The sequence below is a fragment of the Pelodiscus sinensis genome, chromosome 9 (genome assembly GCF_052426305.1).
Source record: "Pelodiscus sinensis isolate ZL-2025 chromosome 9, ASM5242630v1, whole genome shotgun sequence".
Taxonomy (NCBI): domain Eukaryota; kingdom Metazoa; phylum Chordata; order Testudines; family Trionychidae; genus Pelodiscus; species Pelodiscus sinensis.
Genome location: NC_143060.1, coordinates 53467075 through 53486101, shown reverse-complemented (window position 1 = coordinate 53486101; position 19027 = coordinate 53467075).

Here is a 19027-nt window from a genome sequence, read left to right as displayed (position 1 = left end):
AGCTAGTTCGAACTAGGCGTTAGTCCTCGTAAAATGAGGTTTACCTAGTTCGAACTAAGCGCTCCGCTAGTTCGATTCAAATTCGAACTAGCGGAGCGCTAGTGTAGCACCTATTAAAGTTAGTTCGAACTAACGTCCGTTAGTTCGAACTAACTTTGTAGTGTAGACATACCCTGAGGGTGGGGCACACCTGTAATCATAAAATCCTCAACAGGAAATACCAACAGTGCCGGACAGAGAAAACATGAAATACCAAGGGCAGAACAGTTGGTGCGCTCTGCAGTGCTCTCCCCCTCCACAATTCTCCACCAAAACCGTGACAGATTTTTGTTACCAATCTGCCTGAGTGTCAGGTGATCAGGCTGAGGCCACAGGATTGTTAAGGGAGGAGATGATGGAACACGCCAAGTGTCTAAGTTTTAAAGCTTTATTGATAAAATAATAAAATAACAGCGGAAAGTGATGGGTGCTTCCCACATCACTCAGAGGAAGGAAGAAAGTGTCGGTGCCCCGAGTCTTAACCCACTTTCATACTCACACACTCACTACCCGAAGCTGGCCAGGCCTGGGTATAACGACAGAAGAAGAGGGGGAAGGGTGGACGGGAGTTTGGTCCTTTGCGCAAATGTCGTCCAGGGTCTGCTGAGATCTCTCCAAATTGCTCCAGCTCTCAGGAGGGTTTTAAGTCCTGGGCTCCTTTGGGGGTGTTCCATTCTGCAACCTCTGGTCCTGGTGCTCTTTGTGACAGTCCAAATTGGCTTTCTGTGGTCTCCTTGACTTTCCCAAAACAAACAAGCTAGACTCTGTCATTCTCTTTGCTTTCCTCCGTGCTGGCCTTCACTTTTCTTGCTTGTTTCTTGCTTGGCTCTGCAGATTTGTTCTATTGAATCTGTCTTTCTTATGGCTGGTTGGTGGATTCCAGGCCCCCCTCTTTCTTGGCTGGCAGCCAAGAGTCAGATGTGTGCTGTGGCCTTGAGGTCTCTGGAGCCAACGTCTTATCTTTGGGCCTAGCAGAAGTGTGGAGTTAACCTGTTCTCTGCTTTCTTCATTTTCCCACCCCCTTTCGGTCTCTTGCGACCTGCAAAGGAATCCTTCATTCACTCCACACTCACACCTTTGACCCTTCCCCAAAATGCCCTGTGATGCTTGCAACAGCATTAGTAATATACAATGCTGACCTGCCTTCCCTTGTGCTAGGTTAGCGGAAGATGTCTTGGGGAGGTGGATTAACTACATCAATGGGAAAACTCTGCCTGTCAGTACAGGTCGTGACTGCTTTGAGTGCTACATGAGTGGCATTTCAGCTGTACTGCTGTAGCACTTCAAGTGTAGACCAGGTTAAATATTTTCCCCCAAGAGATAAGTGCATTTCAGAGAGGGAAAGTGATTCCTCCTACAAGTTTCAAAAGTATTTAAGAGTCTTAGGGACACTTTTTTAAAATGTTACAACATATACTTCTGAATTAGCTTAAGAAAACCCACTTCTGCATCACTTTATTTAGATGGGTATCAAATTCAACATTACTTTCAGTTTACCAGATCTGCTTTCTTTTTTGTACTTTGCAGGTTTTTAAATTTGGGTTTTATACCCCATGCACCATTTTATATTCCTTTTGTTGATAGCTGCACCATAATATAGTGGTATTTGCAACACAGTGAAACACAATCTGGTATATGTAATGTTTAACCTCTGCCTGAAATGAAATACATGGTTTAGTGATACAATAAAAATGTATATGAACTTGGCATTTCAAAAAAGACAATAAAATATTATTGCAGAAGTAGGTTGGCTGAACCCTTCTTGCAGACTCTTTGATTATTCTAAATAGCAAGGACTATTTGCTGATTATTCAAAACTTTACTAGGAAGGGAATGCTGGCCAGAGGGTGATGTGTCCATGTCAGAATAGGGATGTAATCATGAAAGAATAAAAAATGATAAGAAGCAGGAAATAAAATACAACATTTGCTTCATGCTGAGTTTTTAAATCTGTCTTAAACAAAAAATTGCACCATAAAATTCAAATTTTAATTTTCCTTAAATTGCATAAGCTTGCTAGAACATTGAACTATACATCAGATATGCTGAAATTAGTTATGGCAGCAAGTAAGATGTAAAACAAGTGATCTGGAAATATCAGTGACTGAGAGAGCAGCTTTAAACACTGAGAAGTAGGAAACGTGTGGTGTCTGGAATAGCTGTAATGAAGTAATTCACAGGGCATTTATTCCATAAAGTTATCAGAATATGAAACAAAGCCATTAAGAACTTGATCGGGCAGAGAATTACTACCTGATCTTTTCAGACTCCTCTAACTGTTGACAATAGCATTTACCACTTACTCTGCTGACTGTTTTGCATAGTTTAGTTTGTTTCAATTCATACTGAGAGTGTCTCTGTTAGAAACATTATACAGGTTGGACCTTCCTGGGCCAGCACCCTTGGGACATGAGCTGTCCCGAACCACAGATTTCGCCAGACCAGGGGATGTCAGTGTTGACTGCTCCACTTCCAGGCTATCTGCCCTGTCCTTGGCCCCACTAACACTGGCCAGGCAAGGGCTTCTGCTGCCCACACACTGCCCCAAGGTCTCCAGGAGTTTCTGGCCAGGACAGCCTGGCCACTGCCGACCACATTGCCATACAGAGTTCCTCAGGGTTCCTGGGCTGAGGCCATCCAGCTGCCACCAGCCCCACTGCTACCTGGAGTTCCACAGATGGGATTGCCTGGCCACACCACAGCACTGCTAGGACCAACTCCGCTGCCACTGGAAACTCCCTGGTGTTCCCCAGACAGGGCCACCCGCTTCTGTCACCAGAAGCCCCGCTGCAGCTGGGGTTCCTGAGATGGGGCTGGGATTCCCTGGCCTCCTGGCCCAGCTGATGCCCAGGGTTCCTTGGCCGGGGCAGGCAGTCCCCCAGCCACCACCTGGTCCAGCCACCACCTGGTCCAGCCACCACTGGCTCAGCTGTGGCTCCTCAGCTGGCTCCTGCTCCCACCTTCCAGGCTCTTTGGTCCAGCAACATCAGAGGCCCTGCAAGAGAGTCCTGGATTTGGGAAGTTCAACCTGTAGCAACAAAAGAAAAACACCTAGGACAATGAACGATATGGGGAAATGAATATTTTCCTATAAAGGGACAGGATGCTATTCTTAGCTCACACGACTGGAAGCTAAAGACTTGAAAACTGGAAGGGTGCACAGGAGGGCCAGCAACTAAGGGTTAGGAGAACTGGATTTTGTTCTCAGCACTGCTATGGACTTGCTGTGTGAAATTATCTAAAAAAACCCTCTTGCTCAAAAACAGCAGCTAATTAATTATGCAAATGAATGAAGCATGGCGATATTCTACACCACACTTCATTTGCATAAGCTTTTGCGGAAGAAGGATGCATATAGCCGTAGCATAGTTTAAACTTAAAACTGATCTGTGCCCCATGCTGCAAAGAACATGATCCTCCTCCTGCCCTCCCCCGGCTCCCACCCAAGATCTCTGCCAATTTTGACCAGGGAGAAAATTCCCTTCTGAGCCCAAATATAGCAGAGAGTTAAATCCTGTCGCTGTGTCTACACTGGCATGAATTTCCGGAACTGCTTAAAATGGAATACTATTCCGTTTTCAGTTTTTCCGGAAAAGGAGCGTCTACATTGACAGGCTGCTTTTCTGGAAAAGCCCTTTTTCCGGAAAAGTGTCTGTGGCCAATGTAGACGCGCTTTTCCGGAAAAGAACCCCTATCGCCATTTTTGCGATCGAGGCTTTTTTCCGGAAAAGACTACTGGGCTGTCTACACTGGCCCTTTTCTGGAACAGTGTTCCGGAATAAGGACTTACGCCCAAACGGGAGCAGAATACTTTTTCTGGAATAGTGGCTGATTTTGTACAGTAGAGCGTCGTTGCTTTTCCGGAAATTCAAGGGCCAGTGTAGACAGCTCGCAGCTTATTCCGGAAAAGCAGCTGATTTTCCTGAATAAGTGGCCCAGTGTAGACACAGCCAGGCTATGTCTAGACTGCAAGCCTCTTTCGAAAGAGAGCGTCTAGACTGCACGTTGAACTTTCGAAAAAGCAGCTTGCTTTTTCGAAAGAAAGCATCCAGTGAGTCTGGATGCTCTCTTTTGAAGAAGCCCTATTTACATTGAAGAACGCTTTCTTTCGAAAGAGGAACTTTCGAAAGAAGGCGTTCTTCCTCGTGAAATGAGGTTTACCGCCATCGAAAGAAAAGCCGCGTTCTTTCGATTTAATTTCGAAAGAACGCGGCTTGAGTCTGGATGCAGGTGAGGTTTTTTCGAAAAAAAGCTACTTTTTTCTAAAAAACCCCTGAGTCTGGACACAGCCCCAGTGTGTGGGCAAGACCCACCAACCAGAAACCTGGGAAAGAATTCTCTGTAGTAATTCGGAGCCCTCCCTGTCAGCCATTGTTGATATTAACTGCTATCAATCAGATTGACTGCATGTCTTTGTACAATTTCCTCCATAACTTGTGAGGGATTCTTCCATTCATTAAACCAGTTGAGTTTCTTGCCCCACTGACCTCACTGGAAAGCTATTCCAGAATTTTATTCCTTTAATAGTTAGAAACCCTCTTCTAATTTCAAGCCTAAAGGGTGAATTGATATCCATTTTTTCTTGCATCTACACTGATGCTTAACCACTCTCCCTCCCTTATAGCCAGATATATTTATAGAAAATACATATCTGGTGGTCAGTTTCAAGTGGAGTGCCCCAAGGACTGGTTCTAGGGCTGGTTTTGTTCAACATCTTTATTAATGACCTGGATGAGGGGATGAATTGCACCCTCAGCAAGTTTGCAGATGACACTAAGGATATGTCTACACTACCCCGCTAGTTCGAACTAGCGGGGGTAATGTAGTCATCCGCACTTGCAAATGAAACCCGGGATTTGAATTTCCCGGGCTTCATTTGCATGAAGCCAGCCGGTGCCATTTTTAAATGCCGGCTAGTTCAGACTCGGTGCTGCGCGGCTACACGCGGCACGGACTAGCTTCCTAATCCGAACTAGCTGTACACCTCGTTCCACCTTGTAGCCAAGAATGCGAATGGAACATTAGGTTGTATTAGGAGGAGCATTGCCAGCAGCTATAGGGAAGTGATTATTCCTTTTTATTCAGCACTGGTGAGGCCACAGCTGGGCTGTGTCTAGACTGCATCCCTTTTTCGTAAAAGGGATGTAAATTAGACATATCGCAATTGCAAATGAAGCGGGAATTTAAATTCCCCCCGCTTCATTAGCATAAAAATGGCTGCCGCTTTTTTACGGCTTGGAGCTTTGCTGGAAAAGAGCACCAGTCTAGACGCGGATCTTTCGGAAAATAAAGCCTTTTCCAAAAGATCCCTTAATTTAAGAGCAGGACCAATGATTGAAAAGGGCCCAGGGCTCCTGGCCACTGCTGCTACTGTGGCAGGGGGCATTCAGAACCCCAAACCTTTCACATCGCTGCTGGAGTGCCACGGTCTGGAGGAAAGCCAGCATGCCACGGTCCTGGCAGTGCTGAGGGTGGGCTGCCATGGCCCCACCCCTTCTGCATGAGTCCTAGACTCTGCTAGGAGCACAGAGCTTCCCCCCACCCTTGCCAGTGGCCCAGCAAGTCTGCAGGCTCCTCTGCCTCCTGTTCATATTGCGTTAATAACATTTCTCAGACAACTAACCAATGTGGTTACAACTTTGTAGAAGACAGTAACATACTTGTGACGGGAAGAGGTCACAGAAGACCCTTTGGGGGTGCTTCCTGGAGTGCTGATAAAGCCACTGACACTCGCCTCCTTGCTCTCTGGGACTTTTCACTATCCTGGGTATGTCTACACTTGCAGCCTATTTCGGAATAGGGCTGCAAATGAATGCATTCAGAATTGCAAATCAAGCCTGGGATTTAAATATCCTGGGCTTTATTTGCATCTTCCCGTCCGGTCGCCACTTTTGAAATTTACAAGCCTGAAGTAGCTGCCTGCATCTACATGCAGCAGGGAAATGGGCGTTCGAAATAAAGCCCTATTCCGAACTACCGGTTAAACCTCATTGCAGAAGGAGTAACAGGTATTTCGGAATAGGGCTTTATTTAGAATGCCCATTTCCCTGCCGCGTGTAGATATGGGTAGTTACTTCGGGCTTGTAAATTTCAAAAATGGTGACCGGCCGGGAAGTTGCAAATTTGCAATTCCAAATGCCTACATTTGCAGCCCTATTCTGCAATAGGCTGCAAATGTAGACATACCCCCTAACCTGCTGGGTCAACTCAGCTGGTCTCCCCCAGCCAAGGCATAGAGCTGAAATCAGCCCTCCTCCTCCCACAAAGAGCAGCACAGACACTGAAACCCTGTAGGTTAAAGGAAAATGCTGATTTGGGCCTAACTTCATGGGATACCACTCTCCAAATCGGATCAGAAACCCAAATGAATTAGTTAGGTAAGCCCCCTATAGCAATGAAAGGAGGAATGTACACATCCAGGTATCAATTATTTACACTGGGCTTGATAGTAAATAAAAAAGTGCTTTTATTAAGTACAAGCAGTAGGATTTAAGTGGTTGTGAGAACAGGCAGAGCAAAGCATATTATGAATGTAAAATAACAGAAAATGCTTCAATAATTCTAACACTAAAACCTCAGTACAAACTTATTGCAAGCTCACCCTAAAACTGTTCTTATTCCAGCTAAGACTTCAAACCAGGGAAGTCTCCTTTTCCCTGGAGTCTTTAGTTATCCTCTTGAGTTTGCCACACCAGCCAAAGACAAAGAAACTTCTAGCTTCCCATTGTTTTATAGATTCCCACTTTGGGTGGAAATTCTGTTTCTACATTTCACCCTTACATGACAGATTACATGGTCAGATCCTTTCAGTTGGGGGGAGGTCACATGACTTACTAGGACCAACCACTGCTAAAACTTAAAGGACAAAGGAGGCTGTTTCCAGTTGGTCATCCAGTCATTGAGGATAATGCCTTTGATGGCTTTCATTTGCACATTTAATGCCATAAAGCATTCCGTATTTTATATATCTAACTTCACACACAAAAATGACACATACACCAAAATGTGATATACAGACCCAGCAGATTATGACATTAATGGTGTGTCTGGACTACAGGGTTTTGTCAACAAAAGTGGACTCTTGTTGACAAAACTATTCCTGCGTCTACACTGCCGCTGAGTTCTGTCGACATAACGTCAACAGAACTCAACAGTTTTATCAATGGCAGTAAACCTCATTCTACGAGGAATAATGCCTTTCTCGACAGAGTTCTGTTGACAGAAGGTAAGTGTGCAGGGAAGAATTTATATCCACAGTAAAGGCCTCCAGGAAGAAGCCCTGGTGGACACTCCTGCCACTGCTTTCAACTCTATTGTTCCTGCCTGTAGCCATCTTTAAAAGGCACAGATACCCAGGATCAGCACTCTGGCAGGAAGCCAGCTCCAGAGCAGACCCTGACTGTGCATCTCTGTTTGGTGAGCCAAGTCGGAGCCATGTCACAGGGACAAGCCCCCCAAAACCTTCCTGGCCCTTCCAGGGACACATCCCTGCAGGAAGCCAGGGACACAAAGCGCTGGGCACCCTCCTGGTCAGGGCCCAAGATAAAAGCCCTCCTGGAGCTGTGGGCCAAGGAGGAGGCTCTTCAGCTACTAGGCACAGGATCACAGACATATATGCCAGAATGGCTGATAGCCTGGCCAGGAAAGGCCACCACCCCTGCACGGCACCCAGATCAAGGTCAAGGTCAAGGAGCTGAGGTAGGGGTACGTCAGGGCCCGTGAGCGCAGCTCCTGCTCCGGGGAAATGGCACACTCCTGTGCCTACTACGAGGACCTGGACAGGATCCTGGGGGCAGGGGAACCTTTGCCTCCTAAGTGACTTGTGGACTCTGGCTTGGAGACCTACATTCAGCAGAGGCCGCAACTCCAGCCAGACAACGCAGAGCTCTAAAAGGAGGAGGAGGAGAAGGAGGAGGACAGCACCTGGAGCACCCAGGAGCAAGATACTCAGATGCAGGAGGCCTCCCAGGCAACTTCGGACACTGGGGCAGGAACATCAGGTGAGTGCTTTGAGGGTCCAACACACACAGGGCAGGTGGGAGCAAAGTGGATGGTTCAGTGCTGTGACACGTCATGCTGATCACAGCCTGGGGGAAGGGGGGAGCACACCCATGGCCGCCCTCAGGGAGAACCGTCCTATCCCTGAACCTGCACAGCTGCTAGGCACCACCTGCTCCTGCAGGCAGTGATGCCAGATGCAGGCATGGGTTGGGGACACTGGGATTGCCTCACAGCTTCAGGCATCTCAGCACTCTGCAGGAACCCCAACCGTGGCCTGACGCTTGTCTGTGCTGCTCGGCCATGGGGTGTGTGTGTGGGGGAGAGGGGGGCAGGATGGTGGCCTGTACACCTTCTGGGCTCCAGGGAGTCTGTGGCTGCAGGCCAGGCCACACCATGCCTTACTGAGATGCACATGAGCAGCCTCTCACCCTAGGACAGACACTGCCTGCTGAGAAGAAGGAGGGCAGGCCCTCTCAGGGAAAGTGTGAGCATGCATGACTGATGACTTTTTCCTCTTGTCCTCCACAGTGGGAGCAGCTGACCAGGAGGGGGCGTCACACCTGCCCCACCACTCAGATGGCTGCAGGTAACCCGTTGGCACTGGTGCACTTATTGAGACCTGATGCGCCAGCACATCTCTGTCCTGCAACGGATGCAGGACTCAGTGGACAGAAGGATGGAGGCAGAGCCCGAGTGGTACAGGCGCTTGCTGGACGAATTTGCCCAGCAGTGCACAGACATTTGTGCTGTGATCCAGGAGGCCATGACCTTCCCTGGTTCTGTGCCTGGTCCTGCTCCTCCTGCTCAGCCTGCCCCCTCTCAGCCCCTGCCCCTCTCAACCTCTGCCCCTGCTCAGCCCCTGCCCCCCCCCAGCCCTTGCCATCCCAGACCCAGGTACAGTCCCACCTCCTGCCCAGCCCCCTACTGTCCCACCCCACATGCACAGCCGAGTGCGAGAAGGCCTCCGCAGCCAAACTTCCAGGGGCTCTTCCTCCAGGAAGCCCCCTCAGCCCTGACCCTTCCTCCGTATTATTTTGAAGGGCCCCTGCCATTTTGCTAATAGCTTTGACTCCCTCAGGGGCAACAACAGGAGGACCTTGTCCCCCAGTTTGAACTCCCTCAATTTTGCTTCCCGACCATAATGCTGAGATTGTCGGTCCTGGGCTTGCAATATATTGGCCTTTGCAAACTCTCCTAATTTCTGCAACTTCTCCCTTAAGTGTAGAACATAGGCCACCGACCCTTGCACCCGGGTCTCCTGGTCTTCCCACGTTTCCTTTGCCAGATCTATTATTCCCCGTGGCTGCTGCCCATATAGGAGTTCGAACGGGGAGAACCCTGTGGAGGACTGTGGCATCTCTCAGACTGCGAACAGGAGGGCTGGTAGTAATTTATCCCACTCCTCAGCAAACTTACGGAGCATGCTCTTAAGGGTCCTGTTAAACCTCTCCACTAGTCCGTCTGTCTGCGGGTGGTACACAGATGTTCACAACGTCCTGATGTCTAACAGTTTGCATAACTCCTTCATTAGCCAGGAAGAGACGTTGGTCCCCTGATCGGTTAGGATCTCCCTCGGGATCCCTGCTCTTGCAAAGATCTTAACCAGTTTGCCTGCTATCATAGGGGCTGTGGTGTTCTTTAGCGGGATGACTTCCGGGTAGTGCGTGGCATAGTTGAGCATGACTAATATGTATTAGAAGCCTGCCTTTGAGTGTCCTAAGGGTCCCACCAAATCAATATCCACCCTATCAAATGGGACCCCTACCATGGGCATGGGTACTAAGGGGGCCTTTGGGCCTAATCGCATTTGCATCCGCTGGCACTCTGGGCATGACTCACAAAAGTCTTGTACCACCCGATACACCCCAGGCCAAAAAAATCATTGTGTGAGGCGCTGGAGGGTCTTTTTCCTTCCCAGGTGGCCGGCCCACAGGTTAGCATGGGCTAACTCTAGGAGCCTATTCCTATAGCTTGCTGGCACTAACAGCTGGTGAATACACCCCCTACCCTCTGTTTCTCAGGTTATCTGGTACAATCTATACCCCTGTACCTCAAAGTAAGGTCCTGGTCCTTCAAATTGAGTCGGGTCCCCTTCTCTCCTCACCTGCTCCCAGGCTCGCATCAGGGAAGGGTCGTTCCACTGTTCTTGGAGGAAGTCTTGACCGGTGACCAAGTCTGGCTCGGTGACCCCTTCCGTTTCCAGGGTACTCTTGGGCTCTCCCCTCGGAGCAGCTAGGGCTTCCTTCAGCTTCTTGGTCAGGGGTTCCTGGTGATCTCGCCAGCCCCATGCTCTCAGGAAGTCCGCGAATCCAGGCCAATCTCACCCCAACACTACAGGGTATGCCAGCTTCGGGGCTAATACTACTTGGCACACTGCCTCCTCCCTTTCATCCTGTATCTGCACCCACGCCATGGGGTACAGATGGGGTAGGGTTGCACTTCCCCATGAACACACTTCACTCAAACTGTAGTACCCGCCGGCTCGGAACTTGGGACTAAATCCGCTCGGACCATGGTCTGTCCACACCCAGGCTATGTCTACACTGCACCCCTTTTCCGGAAAAGGGATGCAGATTAGACACTTTGGAATAGGCAAATCCACGGGGGATTTAAATATCCCCCGCGGTATTTGCCATTAACATGGCTGCCACTTTTTTCTGGCTTGGGGATAAGCCGGAGAAAAGCGTCAGTCTAGACGCGATTCTCCGGAAAATAAGCCCTTTTCTGGAGGATCTCTTATTCCTACTTGAAAGTGTATATTTAAATCCCCCGCGGAATTTGCAATTGCGATGTGCTACAAATCCCTTTTCCGGAAGGGATGCCAGTGTAGACACAGTCCCGGAGTCCACTAGGGCCGGTACGAATACCCCCTCTACTTTCACCTGAATGATTACTCTTGCTTTGTCCTGTTGGTGAGCACTCTGCGCTATGGATACCACTTGTCTGCAGGAACAGTCCATGAAGGGACAGTCCCTCCTAAAATGCCCCTCCTGGCCACATTCGAAGCAGCGGTTTTTTGGAGTCATCTCACTCCTAGGTGACGTTCCCCTGTCGGCGGGTCCCTCGCCCACCCTTTCTCTCCCCTCTTTGGAGTACTACGTCCTATTTCCCTACCCAGGCTCCTTTGGGGTTCGGGCCCGACCGAGGGCTGCTCGATCTGGCTGTACCTCTCTGGCTTCCCGGCTTGTCCCTGTTGGGTTTTCTCCCGCTAAGTAATTTTCCATCAGGGTGACCGTGTCTGTTAAGGTCTTTCTGGCTCCAACCACCTCCTTCCTAACTCGAGGAGTTTTTGAGCCACTACTCTAGGCTGTGCCCCCGCAGGGTAGCGTTCCTGCCTGAACTTTTGCCGGTACCTCTCCAGCGTGACTCCTGCCTGATCTAAAATCGCCTCTTTGACTTTAAAATAGTATAGGACATTTTGGGTGGCTAACCCGCAGTAGGCCAGTTGGGCTGGCCCCGTTAAGCAGGGCTCCAGGAGGGTGGCCCAGTGTTCCTCTGGCCACTGGGCCACCGAGGCCACCCTTTCAAAAGTCACCAGATAGGCTTCGGGGTCATCTAGAGGCCTCATTTTTGTTAACCTGACTGGCAACTGGCCATCTCCCCATCACCAGCCCCCAGCGGATCCCCCATGCTAACCTGACTCAGCATGGCCCCTTGCTGGAGCCACCTTTCTTGTTGTGCTTAGTGTTGCTCCAACACCTACTGCACCAATTGCCGCTGTTGATCTTGGCTTTGAATGTCCAATTGCTACAACAGCTGTGCCTGCTGCTGCTGTTGCTGCTTTTGTTGTTCAGCCAACCACTCGAACACCTGTGCTGGATCCATTTTTCACCCTTTTGCCAACTTTGCCTAAGTGGTCTTTATCTATCTATATGCTTACCACCTACCCAGTGCCAACAACATTTTTTTAAGCACCCCCTTATTCCCGATGCTAGGGACCCCTTGCCCACATTCTCCACAGTTTCACCCCCAGAGATCTCTGGGGCACCTGCTGTCCCCTAAGTTCTTTGCTCAGTCAGTTCCCAGGAGTCTCTTAGGTTCCTGATAGTTGAGGATTACCGGGGGGTAAGGAGGCCGGGGCCCACCCACTTTCCAGGCCTCAGCCCAAGACCCTGAGGACAGGAAGTCAACCTTCTTATCTGGCTGGTGAGAGTGCTACAACTCACCTACCTGTGGGCTCCATAGCTGCTCTGTCCTGGGCTGCTTCCTACCATCCTGTAACATCCTGCTGTTGTCCTCCTGTTCCGTCCGTCTCCTGAGACAGCCCCTCCAGTGGCTGGATTGTGGTGGCTAGGGATCTCGCCTCTCTGTGACCCCCGTGATTCCCTGCCCCTTCTTGTGGGCTCCCAGCTCTCTGGTCCATCCTCCTCTTCCCTCCTCCAGTCGGCCCTTTTCAAAAGTGGTGCTGCCACACCAGCACGCCAGCGCCTGTGCTCTCCTCTCTGCTGAGGTGGGCACTTCCGTGCAGGCACCCACAGCGGCTGCCGAACACTCCAGGAACCGTTGGGTGCTTCCTGCGGTGTCCATACAGAGCGCTGCGGTAGTACAGGGTACGGGACTCTCCCCGCTGGTCCCCGCCACCCTGTCACACATGCATAAACAAGATGAGACAGCACAACTCCAGGTGGAGAGCAGTGATAGAGGCTTATCGTGAGTTAGAGGTACATGACTCACTGAGAGGGCCCTCAAAGTCTGCTTCCTAGCTCAGGAAGAGAGAACAGTGTGCCCTCTCCCACTAACAACCAGAGTTCAAGGTGAGGGCTAACATATCAGCATGAGTGATGGGATCCTCCCCTCACAGATGCCAATCTGAGCCCAAAGGGGTGCATTGATAAATACATACAATTGCCGATGCTGTGTACTTCTTACTGTTCTCTTTGCTTTAAGACCATCCAGGAGTGTACCTGCTGGCAAACCTGTCTGGGAGGTACCACCCGTCATTTCTAAGGACCTGAAATCAGGACTTAACCTACCTTCTAAAAGAGAAAACCTGAGAAATAACACCTGTTTATTAACAAACATGTGAACCTGAGCCATGGGCAGAGTATTCATGTAATCTTTTAGACTATTGGCTTATTGTGCTAATTTTGTCTTGCTGCTAGAACCTATCCAGGGGCTGAGAAACTCCCACCCAGTCACTTCTCTCCGTCCATTGGCACCCTATATAATCTATTGTAATCAATTGTTTATCAGTCTCACTGAACCTAATAAGCGAAGTGACATTCCACTGGCTGTGTGTAATAAAAGGCCTCATGCTTGAATCTACACGGTGTCAAACTTCTGTTCCTTCATCCGCCCCCAACCAGGAGGGCGCATGGAGTTTGCTGCCCCTGGGTGGATCCCTGTGAGGGTGAAGGGGGTCTCGCAGGGCTTGTTGCTCAGCCATACCTCCAAGTTGTTTGGCAGGGAGAGCCACACAGTCAGGTGCAGCTTTCTGGATCAGCTTCCTGCCACAAGGCTTGTCCCAGGTGCCTGCAGCTTTATGAGCTGGTAGGAGTTGTGATTAGTATGGATGTAGTGTCCACCAGGGCACCTGTGTTATTTCCTGGAGGCCTCTTCTTTCAAAAGAAAACCCTCCTCCCCATACACATGTCTTTTTCCGAAAGAGCTTTCAGAAAAGGCTTCTTCCTTTCTGCTGTTGGAAAAACCCCCTATTGCAATTGCAAAACTTGGCTGTAACTCAAGTTTTGTCAGAAAAACAGCCGTTTTCCTGACAAAACTCTGTAGTGTAGACATACCCTATATGATATGAGTAAATAGCCAAATTTGATAACTTCACATACAGAAATGACACATACATATAAACAGGGCATGACAAATCTGCTTATCTACTCACCCGTGGTGAGTAGCTTTCAGCTGGTCACCCCGTTCACCGGCGGTGCGCACATCCGCAGTGCAAGTCTGGCGCATGCGCGGTGCAGGGCTGGCAAGAGGGTTTTCACCATGGTCATCGAGCCCTGCATATAAACCATATTAATCAAATTATACCTTTTCCAGACATACCTTACATGACGGGTGGGGAACCTTTTTTGTATCGGGGGCCACTGACCCACAGAAAAATCAGCCGGAGGCCACACACAAGTGAGAAGTAAAAAAACCAAAACAAATCCTCACTGACATGGCCCTCGACTCAGAAGCAGAAGGACACTCCCCACGTTCCACTTGTACACCAGAGCCTAGGAGGCCCAGGCTAGTAGATTTTGTGTGCTCCAGTTCCATGGGGGGCTGAAGTACCATTGTGGGCTCCCCAATACTGGGGGGAGGCCCAAGCCTCGGGGGCCAGATCCAAGCAAGCCAGGAGCCACATACGGCCCCTGGATCTGAGGTTCCCTACCCCTGCCTTACATGATATACTCTGTAAAAGGTGTTTGCAATTATATAATATGGATAATATCAGTGATACAAATGGTCATACTTAATAGCATCACACAGGGCCATTTTCATTTGTTGCCTAGCTACCATAGTGTTTGGTACTCTAATACTATATAGGTTGATGTGGACAAATCTGCAGAAAGGGTGTGACAATATATGAAAATCACTGCAAAATGATTGTAAACTTGTAAAATGTGATCAAAATTGTAAGAGACCTACGTTGAAAATGTGTTCCAAAATCAAACTCGTTTTTCACCTTCATGGCTGAGGATAGGTTGTAATTTCCATCCATGACAATCATTTCAAGAGAGTAATTGTTGTCTTTCCACTTAATTAAATGGAATGCCAGCATTTTACCTGTTTTACTTGTGTGAAGTTTAACTGTCATGGTTACGTTGTACAACTTTGTGGCAGCGTGTGTGTGTGTGTGTGTGTGTGTGTGTGTGTGTGTGTGTGCGTGCACATGTGCATGTGCGTTTTCCCTCTCTCTTTCTGCCAAAGTAGAATAAAAATGCTTGAATAAATGCAGAAGTAAATACTGCAGTTGGCATTTCATATAATATGGGAAGATATCATTCAGTACTGACAACTCCAAAATTAAAAAAAAAAAGAAATACGTTAGAAAAATCATGAGATTAGACCAAAAATAATAGTTCTTTTAAAAAGATTAAATATTCTTTAAAATGACTTTTGAACTCCATTGGCCCTCCCCAGTGCATGAGAATGTTTAGTGTTGCAAGGAACGAGCCATTGGCCATTGCACTCTTATATCAGTTAACTTTCTGACCCAACTCCCAGATGAAAACTGGAGCCACTTCCATTCTGACACACACCTGCTCGTTCTGCAGCTGGGAAGGTTCTTCACTCCCTTCCAGGCTTGGGGAGGGGAGAAGCTCCTGGGATATTCACACACCTTTTCCATCTGCTCCCTTCTTCCTTCCTCCTTCAACTCTTGTGAAAATGGTGTGCATGTTCCCTCTCCCATCTCTCCTATTCAATATCTCCTCTAATTCATGAGAAAAGAGTGTTGATGTCATCCTGGAGCAACTGTAATTTGTCTGCTCTTCTAGGAGGCAGAAAGTGGGAAATGTTGACATTCAAAAGTTTTTTTTTTACGACTGGTCAGTACAAATTGCATAGAACAACTGGCTCCATGAATGGCTAAAACAGTGTTACTCAGAATAATTGGCCAGTTTCTCAGTCCCAGTAAGTCATTGTGTGATGTGGTTACCATAGATCTTCAAAGGCTTGCAGTTCTTAGTCCTAGCAGTTGTCTTCCCAGGCTGCAGACATAAAATGGGGGGAAAGGGTACAATTAGATAAGTTTGCAAACCACTGTTGTAGATTGTAAAAGTGTAATACAGCAAGTTCTGATTGAGACTCTATAAGACTACAGGACTTGGTTTAGTAGTGGAGGCTCCTGGCTAGGTTTCTTGTTGATAAAGCATGGTAATAGCACCTGGTAGACTGCAGGAGGATACTAAGACATGTGTGCCCATGACAATGGACACTGCTCAGTCAGTGGCAGGACTTTCCACTGCCCCCTAAACTGGCTGAAGGATTAAAAACAACAAATAGTCTGGTAGCACTTTAAAGGCAAACAAAACATGTAAATGGTATCATGAGCTTTCGTGGGCACAGCCCACTTCTTCAGATGACCGGAGTGTTTGAAGTCCAGAACCAAGAATAAATAAGGGAAGGGTGGGTGGGGGGGGGGAATTGGAGGGGGTGACATCTATACAAGTGATTTCATCACTGGACCCAAACAAGCAGCCACCAAAACAGAGGCTCATTTAACAGAACATCCCATAATGTGATCTATATTGGACAAACTGGGCATCCACTGCGATATATATTGGACAAACTGGGCAGTCCTTATGGGAAAGAATTAATGGACACAAATCACATATCCAAAAAGGCAACACACAAAAACGAGGTAAACCTCGTTTCATGAGGCATACCGGAGCGGTCAACAAAGGCCTCCCTTGTCAACCACGCTGAGTCTAGACTGCCATGCTGTGCCGAATCAGCTGATTGTCGGCACAGCGCTGCAGCCATTTTTATTTTAATGAAGCGGGGATTATTTAAATCCCTGCTTCTTTGACTATGCCAAGTAAACTAGTTTACATGGCTCCATCGACAGAGCCATGTAGTCTAGATGTACCCCAAGGGATCTACAAGTTGCTGTTTTGTTTCAGACCAATTCCACAAGCCAACTACACAGAGAAGGATTGGAACTCCACTTCATTCTCAGGTTTAACTCTCACGTAAATGGTCTAAATCATGATATCGGATGTCTCGCACATTATCAACCAACCAAAAATGAAGATGCCGATGGTTCTTGATGTCTGTGTAGAATCTGGTATTAGTACTCTTCCTTTCTTAGTGCATACAAATGGCTCTTAGCAGCCTCTTTTAACTATTTAGTCTTTGAGGTGCTAATAGACTATTTGTTGTTTTTAAAGTTTTTCCTATTACAGACTAACTCGACTACCCCTCTGAAACTTTTGAAGGATTAAAGCAAGAAATTCCAACATTTACGGTGCGTCTACGCACCAAAGTTATTTCACAATAATAATGGGAGTGTACACAGCAATTCTGTTGTTTGGAATTAAAGATGGCTTATACCAACTTCTGTAAATCTCATTCCACAAAGAATAACACCTCTTCTGAAATAGCTATTTCAAAATAGCAGTAGGGTGGATGCTTCACTGCTGCTATTTTGAAATAGCTCCTCTCCAGGGCAATTCAAAGTAATTACTCCCCAGTGCCTTCTGGGGCTCAAAATTGAGGTAGTCCATCCACATTAGAGAAGCCTGCCTTGGACTAATTTTCAGGCTTCCCTGTAGTGTACATATGCTATTTCAAATTAAGCTATTTCAGAGCATTTCCTCTAGAATAGCAGAGGGTATGTCTATACTACCACGCTACTTTGAACTAGCGGGGTAATGTAGGCATACCTCACTTGCAAATGAAGCCCGGGATTTGAATTTCCTGGGCTTCATTTGCATAAGCCGGGCGCCGCCATTTTTAAATCCCGGCTGGTTTGAACCCCGTGCCGCGCGGCTACACGCGGCACGAACTAGGTAGTTCGGACTAGGCTTCCTAGTTCGAACTACCATTACTCCTCGTGGAGTAACTACCTAGTTCGTGCCGTGTGTAGCCGCGCGGCACGGGGTTCGAACCAGCCGGGATTTAAAAATGGCGGCGCCCGGCTTATGCAAATGAAGCCCGGGAAATTCAAATCCCGGGCTTCATTTGCAAGTGCGGTATGCCTACATTACCCCGCTAGTTCGAACTAGCGGGGTAGTGTAGACATACCCTTATTTCGAAATAAGTGTGCAGTGTAGATGTATACTTATGGACTGAGTCAAACAATCTGGCTTAAACAGCTTACCTTTCACCTTATGTGTTTCATGACATTTATTACTTCCCTTTGTACTTCCTCCTGAAATTTCAGAGCAAACATTCCTTTTCTCCACCCTTCATTGTACTTTTACTCCTCGGCTACGTCTACATTGGCACCTTCTCCGGAAGAGGCATGTTAATTTCCAACTTCAGAATAGGGAAATCCGCGGGGGATTTAAATATCCCCCGCGGGATTTAAATAAACATGGCCGCCGCTTTTTTTCTGGCTGCTCCCTGGGAGGGTGGTTGCCCCACCCCAAGTGACCCTTATGGTGACTGCCAGAGCTGGAGCCTGCAGTAATAAAAATAGCACCGTGGCCCTGGTGCCAATCCCGGCATATGGGGCAGCTGTCCGCCTTGTGGCCCCACTCCTTGGAGCAGCTGGGGCCATGGCTACATCATGGATGCTGGGGCCAGGACCATGATATTAAAAATAGCACTGTGGCCCTGACTCTGGCCCCAGCACAAGGGGCAGCCACCCGCCACACAACCCAACCTAGGAACCAGGGAGCTAGAGGGGGTTGAGAGGTGCAGGGGTCAGGAAGGAAGAAAGTGAGGGAGGGGTTGGGGGAGAAGTAAGGAGAAGGTGGGAGTGAGGAAAGGAAGGCGCTTGTGCTAGGGGAAAGAAGGGGACCAAGACAGGAGAAGGAAGGGGAAGGCACCAAGGGGCAGAGTGGAGGAGAGACAGATGCCAGGGGTCCAAGAAGAGACAACAAGGGGAAAGGGCAGGAGGAGCAGGGACGAAACGTGTCAATGGGAGAGGGGAAGGGACAGGGTGATGCTGTGAGGGAGAGAAGAGGAGAGGGGGAATGGGGGCATAAGAGGAAGGAAGAGGAGAAGGAATGAGTGGGTGCCAGGAGAAGAGGGGATGAAAGGCGCGGTGGGCATGAGGAAGGCAGGGGATGAAGCAATTAATGTGTGAGGGCACAGAAGGGCATGAGGAGAACTGGGGCAGAGGGTAGTGAGGGGTGGGCACCAGGGAAGAAGAAGACAAGGGGGACAGGTATTGGGAGGACAGGGGCAGTGAGGGAAGAGGGAAGCATGAGGAAGGTGAAGGGCAATGGAAAGTGCAGGTGCCAGGAGGATTGTGGGGTGAAGCAGAAAAGCAGACATGGGTAGTGGAGGGGAGATACAGGCACCAGAGGGCAGAGGAAAGAGGCAGGGCAGGGGGTAGAGGGAGGTGTTAGGAGAAGAAATGGAGTGGAGG